The sequence below is a fragment of the Emydura macquarii genome, unplaced genomic scaffold (assembly GCF_026122565.2).
Source record: "Emydura macquarii macquarii isolate MOO-44397 ecotype Brisbane River unplaced genomic scaffold, CSIRO-AGI_Emac_v2 contig_1253, whole genome shotgun sequence".
NCBI classification, from domain to species: domain Eukaryota; kingdom Metazoa; phylum Chordata; order Testudines; family Chelidae; genus Emydura; species Emydura macquarii.
This window is the reverse complement of record NW_027131390.1, coordinates 88,729,042-88,741,955: the sequence shown is the minus strand read 5'-3', so window position 1 is coordinate 88,741,955 and position 12,914 is coordinate 88,729,042. Positions and strand designations below refer to the sequence as shown.

The 12,914-nt window shown below is 37.5% G+C and overlaps 1 long non-coding RNA gene across 3 annotated transcripts in view; it reads right to left on the bottom strand.

Moving 5' to 3' along the window:
- LOC137154203 (uncharacterized) overlaps positions 1-12,914 on the bottom strand; it is a 316,079-nt gene that overhangs the window by 300,468 nt on the left and 2,697 nt on the right. The window lies entirely within an intron of this gene.

Here is a 12,914-nt window from a genome sequence, read left to right as displayed (position 1 = left end):
AACAAAAACAAAAACCATGAGTCAACCTTCCCTCCCCCGACCCCAAAAGTTATAAAAATAAATAAATAAGAGGTTCTTTTTATTTGCCTTTCAGTTTTCAAACCTTGAGGGTACACTAGAGAGATGTTTTTAACCTTCTCTTTGCATGAGGACTAGATATTTTTTCTAAATGAAAATGATAACACTCTCACAAAACAATATAAATCCAGAAGCAAGGTATTATTAAAAACAAACACGCACAACAATATAGATTTGGCAATGCTATTCATATTTCAGGGCCTAATCCAATCATTAACTGAGAAGGTTAGGAGAAACTTATCCTATGATCAGGCTATTCAATAATCGTCAACTAAAAAGTTAGTGGCTTCTCTCAGGTCTGATCATGCACCACTGAAGTCAATGGGAGCCTTGCCATGGATTTCATTGGGCACAGGATAAAACCCAGTGTCAGAATACTTGACTGGATAGGCTCCTGGTTTGATCCACTACTGTTCTATTTTCAAATCATTTTCTATTGAAACATATTGTTCAGTTATCTATTCCATTGTAGGAATAGATTCTATAGTATATCATTTAAATATATAGAGAGATATATATATGTGTTATTTTATCTATTAAAATTGAGAGGAGGCAAAGAACATTTCAATTAAAAAACATTACTTTGATCTAATTTCCAGTAGGGAAATTATAAATTCATAGTATCCTTTTTTAGTAGTCATGTCATATTTTACACTGATACCTAGGACTAAATGACAGACCACAGTGTTGTTGTAAAAGCATGTGATCACCTAAGTGCCAACAGCAAAAGGATTTGTTGATATTCCCTGACAGTTACTGCAGGGATAAATCAAAACTAAGTGCTTCCATAATAAAATAATAATTATAAAAATTTAAAATTTAAAACTCAAACTCCTCAGATTCTACTGAAGACAGAAACAATTGCTTTACTGTTTCCATAGGCTAGCAGAATTTACACAGATTTTACATCAATCCACCAGAATCCAAAATAATAACAAAATTTGAAAGATATGAAATATTGCAGCCCAAAAGGAAATATAAATACAGCCAGTAATTTCATATCCAATTTTTAATAGAAAGTTATATCTTGGGATTTCTGCATATTTAGTACAGAAAATATTTCAGCCTGCATTCTGATAAGTTACATTTAAATCTAAATCAACTATTTTTTTAGTTCTGCTGAGACACTACAGAGTAAAAAGGTTTGAGGCCAAATTATCTGATTATGTAAACTGGCAGATCTCCATTGCTTTCAGGGAAGCCCTGCCAATTTATATCGGCAAAGAATCTGGCTCATAGATCTTAATCCACAAGATAAACAAGTCAGTTGACAGCAATGTTAAAACTTCTAAGACATTGTTTTTTGCAAGATATGTAAGGAAATTGGGTATTAGCTTATTTCACATGACACTAGGAGTGGGGAAGAGGGAATCTGAAGATTCAATAATATGCACAATAAGGGAACTATTTGAAATGGAAATACTAATAAGCATGGTAAAATAGTTCAATAAGCAGGTAAGTCCTAAAACATGAAAGCAAATCATTAATTTGTCCTGCAATCACACAGTACAGTGAAATTTGAAGACCATCTCTGCTATACAGCCAATGAGGTCCAAGAAATTGTGCAAAGGAGTCAGGAAACCTGAATTCTATTCTTAGCTCTGCTGTCATCCAGCTGTGTGACCTGGGCCAAGTCACTTCATCTCTCTCTCTCTCTCTCACCTACGTAGAACTGTGAGTTCTTTGTTTTTTAACAATGCTTTGCACAACAGGCACTACTGTAAGATAAGTAAACAATAAGCCCTTATCTTAAGCAACCCTTAAAGCATCCCCAAGGTTCCAAATACATTATTGCTTGACCTTAAGTTAAAAGTTACTTCTATTACACAACCAATTTCTGCTGGTCCTGTAGGCAATCACTGAAGACATTTAGGTTTATTTTATGGCTTCAATTAATTTCCTTCAGAATATATTGGTTAAAATATAAAAAACAGAATCCCAAAACACAGATGCCATGAATCACACATTTCTAATTTAATTCATTTAGTATGTCTAAAAGCAATCTTTTCCCAGTAATTTCAATATATCAAATGTCACAGAAAGGCCGAGTGACAGATTGCTGAGTTTCATTCAGAACAGTCAACCTACTAAAATGTGTTCTCTGTTAGGATTTAATTCTACAATGCACCGTACAATATTTAGTTGTGTAGGCATCCACTGCGATCACATTTTTTTCTTTTACATTCCAGACAAAGAAACAAACTCAAGTAACAAATTGGGCTCCAGCATACGCCAAGGGAGGGTGACAAGGAGAGGTTGCCCTGTGCTATGACACACAGATTTTAGGCTCGGGTCCAGATTTCACACCCTCAATGTAAAGTTCAGTGGTGTTGAGATTCTGATTTCCAGTTCAAATTCCTCTCTAGATACAAAATACATGACAATGATTAGGCTACTGGTGCACTGAGAATGCTCCCTATCACGCTGACCAATATTTTCTCATTGTAATCCTCTGTCTGTATGTATCCATCTTGTCTCTCTTGTCTTAGACTATAAGTTCTTTGGGGTAGAAACCATCTTTTTTGTTCTGTCTGTAGCACTATGGAGTCCTGGGTCCATGACTAAGACTAGTAGGCACTATGAACTAACCGGTCAACCACACACCTCATTTGGAAACGGAAGTACACAAACAGGCAGCAGCAGCAGAGAGAGACACACACACACACACACACACACACACACACACACACACACAAAGCAAATACAGTACAGCAAACGTATTAAATATAAATTACTAAAAAAATAAAGGGAAATTTTTAAAAAGATTTGACAGGGTAAGGAAACTGTTTCTGTGCTTGTTTCATTTAAATTGAGATGGTTAAAAGAAGCATTTTTCTTCTGCATATTAAAGTTTCAAAGCTGTAATTAAGTCAATGTTCAGTCGTAAACTTTTGAAAGAGGCATCATAACGTTTTGTTTAGTTACAAACATTTCCATTCCTGAGGTGTTTGTAACTCTGAGGTTCTACTGGAGTACTAACAATTAATAATAAGCAGCTATATTGGCAACAAATTACGAGCCTTAATGGTTCCAGTTTCATATTCTATATTTTTATAACACCTACTTTTTAAACTAACCTATTAAGTACCTAAGATGAGATTCTTTTTGATGTACAGTAAGCATATATGTTGTCTTCCCTGTGTAGCCAATTGGTTCATTTTATCATCCATTTATCATTGTGTTATTTGGTGTTATGGTCAACTCATATGCTATTTCATATATAATCAACGTATGCTAAATAGATTTCACAAATTGTAGGATAAAAAAGTGCAAGATTGACAAGTATTTAGGAGTGATGTGTATTCGACATATAAGTAAAGCATGGCTGGAGTGCAAGGAATATGGGCTGAGGCCTACAAGATTTTAGTTAAGCCACTCTAGACTGTAGGCTTAAGAACACTTGACACAAGTGGGTGACCTAGGAATAACCCTATGTCAGTAAGGTTACAAGATAACTATAAAAAAATGTGCCAATAGGTGATGTTATGGAAAGATAGACTGCAAGAGACAACAGTGTTCTGTACAAAACCACAAGACATTCGATTCTAACATCATGGAATGTCCTGCTTTGACTGCAGGTTACTATGGATGCATGTTGTGTGTAGATGAGAATAAAGAGAACTAAGAAACAACCTATGAAAAATGGGGCACCCCCATATTCATGCTGTGTGGAAAGTACAGATAAGGAAAAGAGGTTTGAAACCCTCATTCATATACATAACGTGTTAGGCATGATCAGAACAAAAGAGGTTCCTGATTGGGTAGAAGTGGGAAGACCCACCAGAAAACCCAGCAGGAACCACCTCTCTATTGATGATAGTCTTTTGAGAGATCCATCAGACCTTAGAATATCTTTGAGGATGTGAGTATGATTACAGTCTTAGTCATTGCATGGGTTTTTGTAGGATTTATATATGCATGGGTAATTGTAATTCTGCTTATTGCTTTAATAAAACTTATAGTACAGATAAAACTTTACACTGGTGATTGTGTCTGTGATCACTATCCTTGATCTTCGTATGTTCCTGGTGTCTCCCAATTTGAGAAAAGCACCAGTGGTGATTTTCACTCTGTTAAGCTTGAAACTGTAGCAACAGGAGCTGAACCCTGTTTAATACAAAAATCATTAAATACAATTTAAATAAAAGAAGATTACATGTGAAAAATGATTTCATGATCTTTCAGAGTTCCATAACTAAATGATACTGTGCAACATACTGCACAGTTCATGCTTTTACTACCTCCATTTGGTGTTTCATGAGTATTTACTTTTCCTGCTCCCAGGCTTATAGATTCAGCATTGTTATAGTTGCTGAATTCCAGGCATAAGAGTGGGTGAGCTATCTGAATAGATATGCTTTTCAATTGTCAGACAGCAATTGACTGAAATTGGGGAAAAGTTATTATGCTGTCAAGTCTTTGATATGTCATTGGTTGAAAAAAACATTTTCTATTTATCTTCTCCCATGCCTACCAGATATTCATTGAAGGCACATAGCAGCTCCTTACCAGACTGACATTTTATGCCCATTATTGATGTCGATGGTAACCTTTATATTCTTGAACAATACAATAACAATTTTTACTGCAGAAATTATACATGTACTGCACCTTCTGTGCTGAAGCGTTTATTCCCATGCCTAAAACAAACACTCAGATATGCCCCATGGGGTCATACGAATTCAGCTATATATGCTAATGCTTTTAATTGTATATATAACACCTTAGGTCTGCATGGAATGTAACAAATAAAACTGACTTCTCCTTTTATCAAGGACACGCCAATCTAATGTAAACAACAGTGAAGAGGATAACAAGCAAAAAAAATTGAGGAAGAGAGAGCGAAGGACAATCATAAGATCTAGGGGTTTTTTTGTTTTTGTTTTCTTTTACATAAAGTTCTCATAGACTCATGGTCAGAAGGGACCATTATGATTTCTAATTTCTTTACAGTCTACTTCATCATTGATATACAATGCTACTCCACCACCTTTGCCTTTATTTCTGTCTTTCCTAAACAGCACATATGCATCAATACCTGTTCTCCAGTCATGACTACTATTCCACCATGTTTCTGTTATCCCTATAATATCTGGGTTTACTTCCTGCACCAGTAGCTCTAGTTCCTCCATTTTGTTACCCAGCTATAAGTTACTTTGGTATTAACATTTTTTAAAGTATATATTAAAATATGGGACAATGTGAAAGGCAAGGTGGATGTCAATCAGTTGCTTCAATACTAACCATATGTCAGAACCTATGGAGACCAGTTGTGACAGACTATGTCCCTAAAAACTATACTTTCCATGTGTCTACATTTAAGAATTTACTGGAAGCAGTACAATATCTTGTCTATCACAGTCTGTCAGCATGACTTGGTGACACAAGGGGACTTAAAACAAATTATTTAAGCATCAAGGAGACTGCTAGATGGAACAGTATCAGACCAGATGACTTCCTTCCTCTGGTTAGCAATATAAAAATAGCATAGGAAACAAGACGACAATTTTGCAAAAAAAATTCAAGGTTCTGGCATTTGGACTTTTTCTGCTTTGGGCAAACTGACCTTTTCAAAATTTTTCATGAAAAACCAAGGCACATACCCCAGAATAATCAATAACTCAGTAGTTAGGGCACTGCCCTGGGATGTGGGAGACAGTTTCAAGTACTTGCTCGGCTTGATTGAGTATCTGATGGCTACACTTTGGCAAGTGGAAGATTCAGAAACAAACTTTTTAGTGAAATCTTACAAGACACAGAATATTGCAGAAAGCAACAAAAATTAGGGAGACCTCCTATAAATGCAGAATTTGCAATTTTATTTCTCCAGTTTTCGTCTACCTAATATTAAGGCTCCCTCTATGTCCCAGTGGTGGGTCACTATCCTCAGGAATAACAGAAAGGGGAAATGAGGAAAAACATAATAGGAGCTCAAAATACATATCATCTGGAAAAAAATGTACAGCCTGCAGCAATCAGATGCAAAATGACCACTTGCGGGCTACAGCTGCTGGTCTCTCTCAAATTTAAAGGAGAAGGTATCAGAAAAAAAATCATACCAGGAAAGGCTCCTAAAACCACCCAAACTGGGGAGTGTGGTGTGACCACACAGTTCTGAACAAAAGGGTTGAGCTCTCAGATTTCTGAAGATCTGGATGGAAAGAACCTGGTAAGGTCTGAGACAATTCTGTCCTTCTGTTTACTATGATATGATGTTTATATAATAAAAACTTGGATGCATTTTGGAAATCATTTGCTTTCTGTTGAAGGTTTACCACATAAGCATGACAGTGTCACAACAGATGATCGTTAATTCCTAGAGAAGCAGAAGCAGCAAGAGCCGATTATATTTTAAATAATGAACAGTCTGATTTTATTCAAATGTATGTCCTTTGGGGAAAAGAACCACATGTGGAGAAATAGAAAAAATATTTTCAAAGTGCGTAAGTCCCTTAAAATGCAGGAAAAATTGTTTCTAAACAGAATATCTACTAAGAGATGCAGCAGCGTTAAGTCTATATTAAACATTTTGCAGCTCTTTTCTGTGGATACAAAGAACTGAAGTTCTAAGTTTATTAAAACCTTTTGTTCATTAAACAAACCCTACAGGGGAAGTATAAATTAGAAGTGTTATATATTCAGTGTCATCAAATCAGCTAAAAACACGTTTTGTACCACTCCATGAAATAAACTCTTTTTATAGTACCTTTTCTGTAAACAGTACCTTGTGTACATAATAAAATTAATCATACAAGTAACACCAGCTCTGGAGCCAATAGCTAACACAAAGTTCCATGGAAACAGTAAGATAAAATTCCAAACAATAAGATACCCATTTTTCAAGTTATGAGAAATAGGTACACTTTCAGCCTGTAGAACAGAAAAGAGTGTTGTGTATAATCACTCCATAGGAAGGGGTGGAAGAGGGATGGTGTTTTGCAAAAGGATACTGCCACTAGGGGTTCAGACACATGCCCCTCTGGAAGCAGTCTCTCTCATTCTTCCTACCACCAAAGGGGTAATCTTTCAATACAGACATCTTCCTCCCTGCAGCATTGGCAGCTGCACTGTAGACCAGACCGCACTGTACTGTAAAGATGTATCAGGAAGTGGTTTGCCCATAGAAAATGGTCAACACGGAAGCAGTTTGAAACTGGAGCCCATGTGGCCACACTGGGAACACTTAAATAGGTAGTTGGCTCCCATCCAGGTTGACTCCTGGGCAGTGGAAGTTAGACTAAGAGCCACATAGGCCAGTTAGAGGGGTTCTGTGGGGCAGCTTGTGGAGAATGAAGATGATTTGTGCACTGTAACAATGCTGACCTCCATCCTCATGGGCAGTGGCATGTTTGAGTCAATGATTCAGCCTCAGTTGCTGTTAACTCTAGGAGAGCCCCGAAGATACATGACGCTAGCTACAGCACAACCAACACAATTGAGGAACGTCTGTGTTTGGACACAGAGCATGTTAAAGTCATGTGATAGGGAACACACAATATTAAACACAACCAAAACGTCTAATATGGACAAGGCCTCTGTGTTTCAGTTCACTTGTTAAATGCAATAAGGTGAGCTACTGTGTTCTCTTCCATACAGACTTCATATTTCTTCTTTATTTTTCTTTCCTGTGGTCTGAAACAGAAGTAGTCAACGCTGCAAATAAATTTTGCTCTGTATGTATAGGAAAAGCCTAACATCTCCTACTTTTCAGACCACCATACACCATCAAGGGAGAGAACAGACTTCACTCATGCAGCAACATTTAGGTGGAAGCCCACCTGACAACCTTGGAGTTTTACATCAGCTGATCTCAAACAGCTGGAAGTGGAACATAAAAAGCAATACTATTTACAAGTTATGCACCATGGACCTTTAATACCAGGAGGAAAATTTTTTAACTCCTACACTGTTTGAGTAGGGGTAAACCAAACCTTTCCAATCAAACAAACGGTGCTTTTCCATTGTAAGGAAATCAAGATCCCCTGCTGAAGTTTATGTAAAATTGTATCAGATGGATTAGCCAACAAAGAAAAGTAAAAAACCCACTTTCTGGCTGTTGCATCAGGAACTGACTGACTTACATCAAAATAAACAGATAGCAATAGGAAGCCAAACAAAAAATGTTAGGACCGAGGCGACATGTTTCCATGTTACCATTATTAAGTTTAAGGAAACTCCTGAACATGCTGTAATCAGTATGGGCACAGAGCCTTGTTTGTCTCAGTAGGACTATACATATGAATTTAGGAACTGTCATCCCAACAATAATAATCTAGTTCATTATAACACTGAAGAATTTTTCTGCCCAGAGTAATGTGTATCTACTAAGAAGTATGGGCTCAAAATCAAACCACAGCACCACCACATTAAACAGCAATAAAGATCAAAAGTAAAGTGACAGACACAAAATGAGACACACTGAGAAATTAAATTTAATACAAAACCAGTAAGTTCTACAGGGCACTCAAAGAGGTCAAATAATATTCTATAATTACTACACACAAATATCTACCTTGGGAAATTAAATTAAGTAAGCTTAGGCCCACTCAAGTCAGTCTGTAACCTGTGTAAGTAAGTTTTTGCAAACCCTTTGGAGGGAAGGTCTTAAATCAAACTGAGAAATGACACAGCAATGGTTCAGCAACAAACTTTCCCAGATTTTTTTTAAACCTTCCCTAATAACCCACCAAAAAAGACAATGAGATATTAAATATCTACTTTTTTGTTCCATTAGGTCCTGATCTTTGACCCTTTTGCACAAAAGGAACTTTACACACATGAACAACATCGACTTCAATAGGATTACTAATGTGCATAAGGTTATTTACACATTTGCTAGATCGGGGCAAGGGATGTGTCTTATTCTGTGTCTTTGGAATGCTTTGCCCATTTTGGACCCTACTTAATAGCAGTGGGGAGAAACATAGTTTTAGATACACACAGAACTATTTAAGCTTCCTGACAGTATTTAGGATATTTATAAATACCAAAATATCTAACATTAAGCCAGGCTACATATATCACTGATCAATTTGAGTAAAATAAGAAACAATTTTGATCCTCACCAATACGAAAATCAAATCTTTTTTAATGTTTGAAAACATTTGACTGCTAATGTAACTAATTTTCTACAACTGGATGATTATTGCTGTTCTTCTAACATTCACAGGAACTAGCTGAAAGGCAAGGCCTGCATTTCTAATATTGCATATACTACTGTGCTGGGCAGCTCAATTCTAGAAAGATTTCAACAAATAGAGAAAAGTAACAAACATCATCATCAAGCATCTGGAAGGATGGACTTAAGAGAACTATAAACCTATAGTTTGAATAAGTGACTGAAGAAAGATATGGTTTTTGGAGTGTTGTATGTGTATTACCTCACCTGCCTTGCCTCTCAAAAGAGAGAGATAATTCACAAATAACCACCCTAATAGGACTAAACACGAAGGAGGAAAGAAAGTTACTGAGAGGGGTGTCTAGACTTCCATTAATTTTTTCGTAACATCTTTCTGCTATGGAAACGACCCCAAAAGGGGGCTTGCCATCAGCATTTGTGGCTAAGATAAGAACTGGCATTGTAACTCTAAATGGCACTGACAATGGGATTTGGCTGAGGTATTGCTGAAGCAAGTTGCTAAGCATGGATGGACCAGGCTGTTTGCAGAACTACGAGGATTAATTCACTCAGAGATAAAAAATGCTGATTCCTATGGGAAAGTGAACTCACTCTACCTTCACTGCATCCTACTTCCCTAATGCAAATGTCCTAGAACAGGTCTGAGAAGAGACCCTCCCTGATTTTTCTGATCCTCTCCTCTATTTATTTCTGTAGGAGAGGGCAATCAATGGTAGACCTTTCGGAACACTGTCATAGAAGGAAGTAACACATTTTGGATGCAAACAAACAAAACCTTTTTAATTTTATCCTCACTGCTTAGGAATTTTATCATAGTTCTATCACAACATTTAAATATCACGTAAATATTTCAATGTATAACTCCTATGCATACATTTTAATTTAAACTTCTAATTTATGAAAACATGTACAGATTTCTGTATCTTTTCTTCCCACAGTTCTATACTTCGGTTTTATCTAAATAATAAATTAGACTCAGATTGTACCCTGCAGAACAATACATGGAGAAGTCCCTCCACATATGAATCTGTCTCTGGCCCCATATGCCCGTAATCCTGCCATCCCGGGACTTACAGGGGACACTCTGCAGGTCTGGGAGCACATGGAAAAGAGGACCTATGGAGGCCCACGCAGTTCCTCCTCAAACCCTGAAGAGAAGCCACAGGAAAGTTAATACAGGTTGATGGATGTGCCAACTTTCCTGAGCCCCTCTGTGCTAAGGGACCATTTAAAGGAGAGCCATTTGCCAGGGAGGAGCTTGTGTACCATTTGCTTCCTCCCGCTACATAGCTCAGTTCAACCCCCTGTTCACTCAGAGCCCCTCACCGGAAACAACATCAGAAATCACTTCAAAGAGAATCCCGCAGTTTTCCCTCCCTCCAAGTTGCCTCCACTGTGTTTTTCTGAAGAAGAGGGTTTGCTGGGCCTCCATAGTTAGCATTAAACAATCATTAACTCAATTCAAAGGCTATAACAGGATCTTGTGGCATTCCATGCATGCTCCAGCTGAGAGGAATTCTGTGTTTGAAAATTAACTCTTCTCAGCAGGGGAACCTATTCACTTAACCACTTAATTCCAGAAAGCAGATCTGCATAGAAAAAAATGCTCAAAATAAAGATTTTAAAAACTACCTTCTGGTGGTTAAAATTTACTGTCTGGTTTTCAGCAGAGAAAAAATTTACAGTCATTTCTGAAGAGTGCACATTGATAAATCCAACTAATAAATCATCAGAAAAACACCTTTTTCAGCAAGGAATTCTCTCATATGTTGCCTTAAATGTATCCACAGTCAGTTCTCTCAATATCTTGTATTCATTAAGTTACGAAATAAGAACTCTTTTGACAATAAAAAACACCATTCCCCTCTTGGTAATACTTCAAAATACATCGGGAGGAGGACAAATCGGGAGGAGAAATGAGCCAGTCCATGCCCAGTAAGTAGGACCAGCCTTGGTGCCCTTTCAAAGTGTACCCCCAAGTCCCAAACCATTGTGCAGACTGGAATGAATGCCAACTCTCAGCCAGCAACACCACACCTACAAATTCTAGTCAAGTAACAGATACCTGGACATCCCCAACAAATCCTCCCACCGTGGGCATTCGTCAGTTAAGGTGCTGCCGGTAACTCCATCGATGTGAATGTAGCCTGAATCCTGCAGATTCCTCTACAGTCAAAATCCATCCCAGACCTGGCATGGAAACTGTTCCCTGAGAGGCTACCATCCCAGGTCATAAGGAGACACTGAAATTCAATGTCATCCACTCTCCACACTTTCCTCTGATTCTAGGTATCTCCCAGTTGGTCCACCAAAACCCACACATCCAGTGGTAGAAACTGAAGGCTGCCTTCCCCTCAGAGTTCTGTCAGCAGCACTGCTGGTCCCAAGGGTGGAAAACAACTTACATAAAACTGGCCATTCCCTGTGCAAAATTATCCAGATAGCCAATTTTGAGGCTGGATGAAAAAAAATGTATTTGTATATAGTACAGTTTCTCCAGTTCATTAAACGAAGGTGAATTAACACAAGACAATTTGGAATCAGTATCTGCTGTGCTTGTGACCTGCTATACACAGTTTTGAAAGCACCAGGGGACTGTAAGCACTCAGGAAGCAGACTGGTCAGGAGAAAAGACAGAGCACTTTCAGCCATTGCACAAGCAGCCAACCTCTGACCTAGCCTTCTCAGACTTCTGGACACATTTAAGTAATTCACAAGGAGCATGTTCAAGGCGTTAACAGATTTTACCGCAGTCACTCCACATTAATATTAACATTCCCTCATTAGAATCAGTATTCCTTTACTAGTCAAATAATACCTCTCTTTACATGTTCTATGCAATAGATATACATTTACTCCATGTCTAGGAGAAATGTAACAGATGTCCAGGAAGAGACATTGAATCTTCATAAACAAGTCTTAACTCTGTATCGAAACCCACGGTAGATAGATATTGTCATGACAACTTGAATTGTCTTGAAGTGTTAGTTTTGTGATCTTTTTTTAAATTCACTTACAAGTGAAATTTACATTCTTTCACTTCATAAGGTGAACCTTCTGGACAGCCATAGCCTCTCAGAGAAATTGAGTATGTTACTGTATAAACCCAGGTCCAGATTACCTTTGCTCAGTGTTTTTGCATGGTTTACTGTCTCATGTCAGTAGTGCATTTGGTACATAATTTATTCCAAGTCCTTTTGATTGTAACTTCCCCACCCACTTCTGCTGCACTCACTCATCAGACCAGTTTCCACACATCCAAAGACTTTGAACTCCTTTTCAAGTAGCTTGAGAAATCACAATGTCAGTCTATGAAATAGTGCATGAATAAGTAATTTCCTGCTTCAGATACACCTCCGAGTACATGATCCAAGAGACTTTCAAGAACCATTCGAAAAGTGCTCACTGATAGTCTGAGTTTTCACATCAATCTTAAAATGGCATTTTAAATCGCTCTGTTTTCATAAATGCTCATAGAGAATTGTAAAAGCAGATGTGTCAGTTTCAAGAGCTTTCCTTTTAATAACAAGTCTTTAAAATTTGGCTTTCCCCTTTCTATAACAGCTAGGAACAGTATAAAAATCCCACACATGCTCTTCAATGTGTTATATGTTTAACAGGCCATACCGGTGCTACTTCAAAAAAAGGATGGAGTGATGAATTTTGTGTACATTCCAATTAATTGTCAAACTCCTTT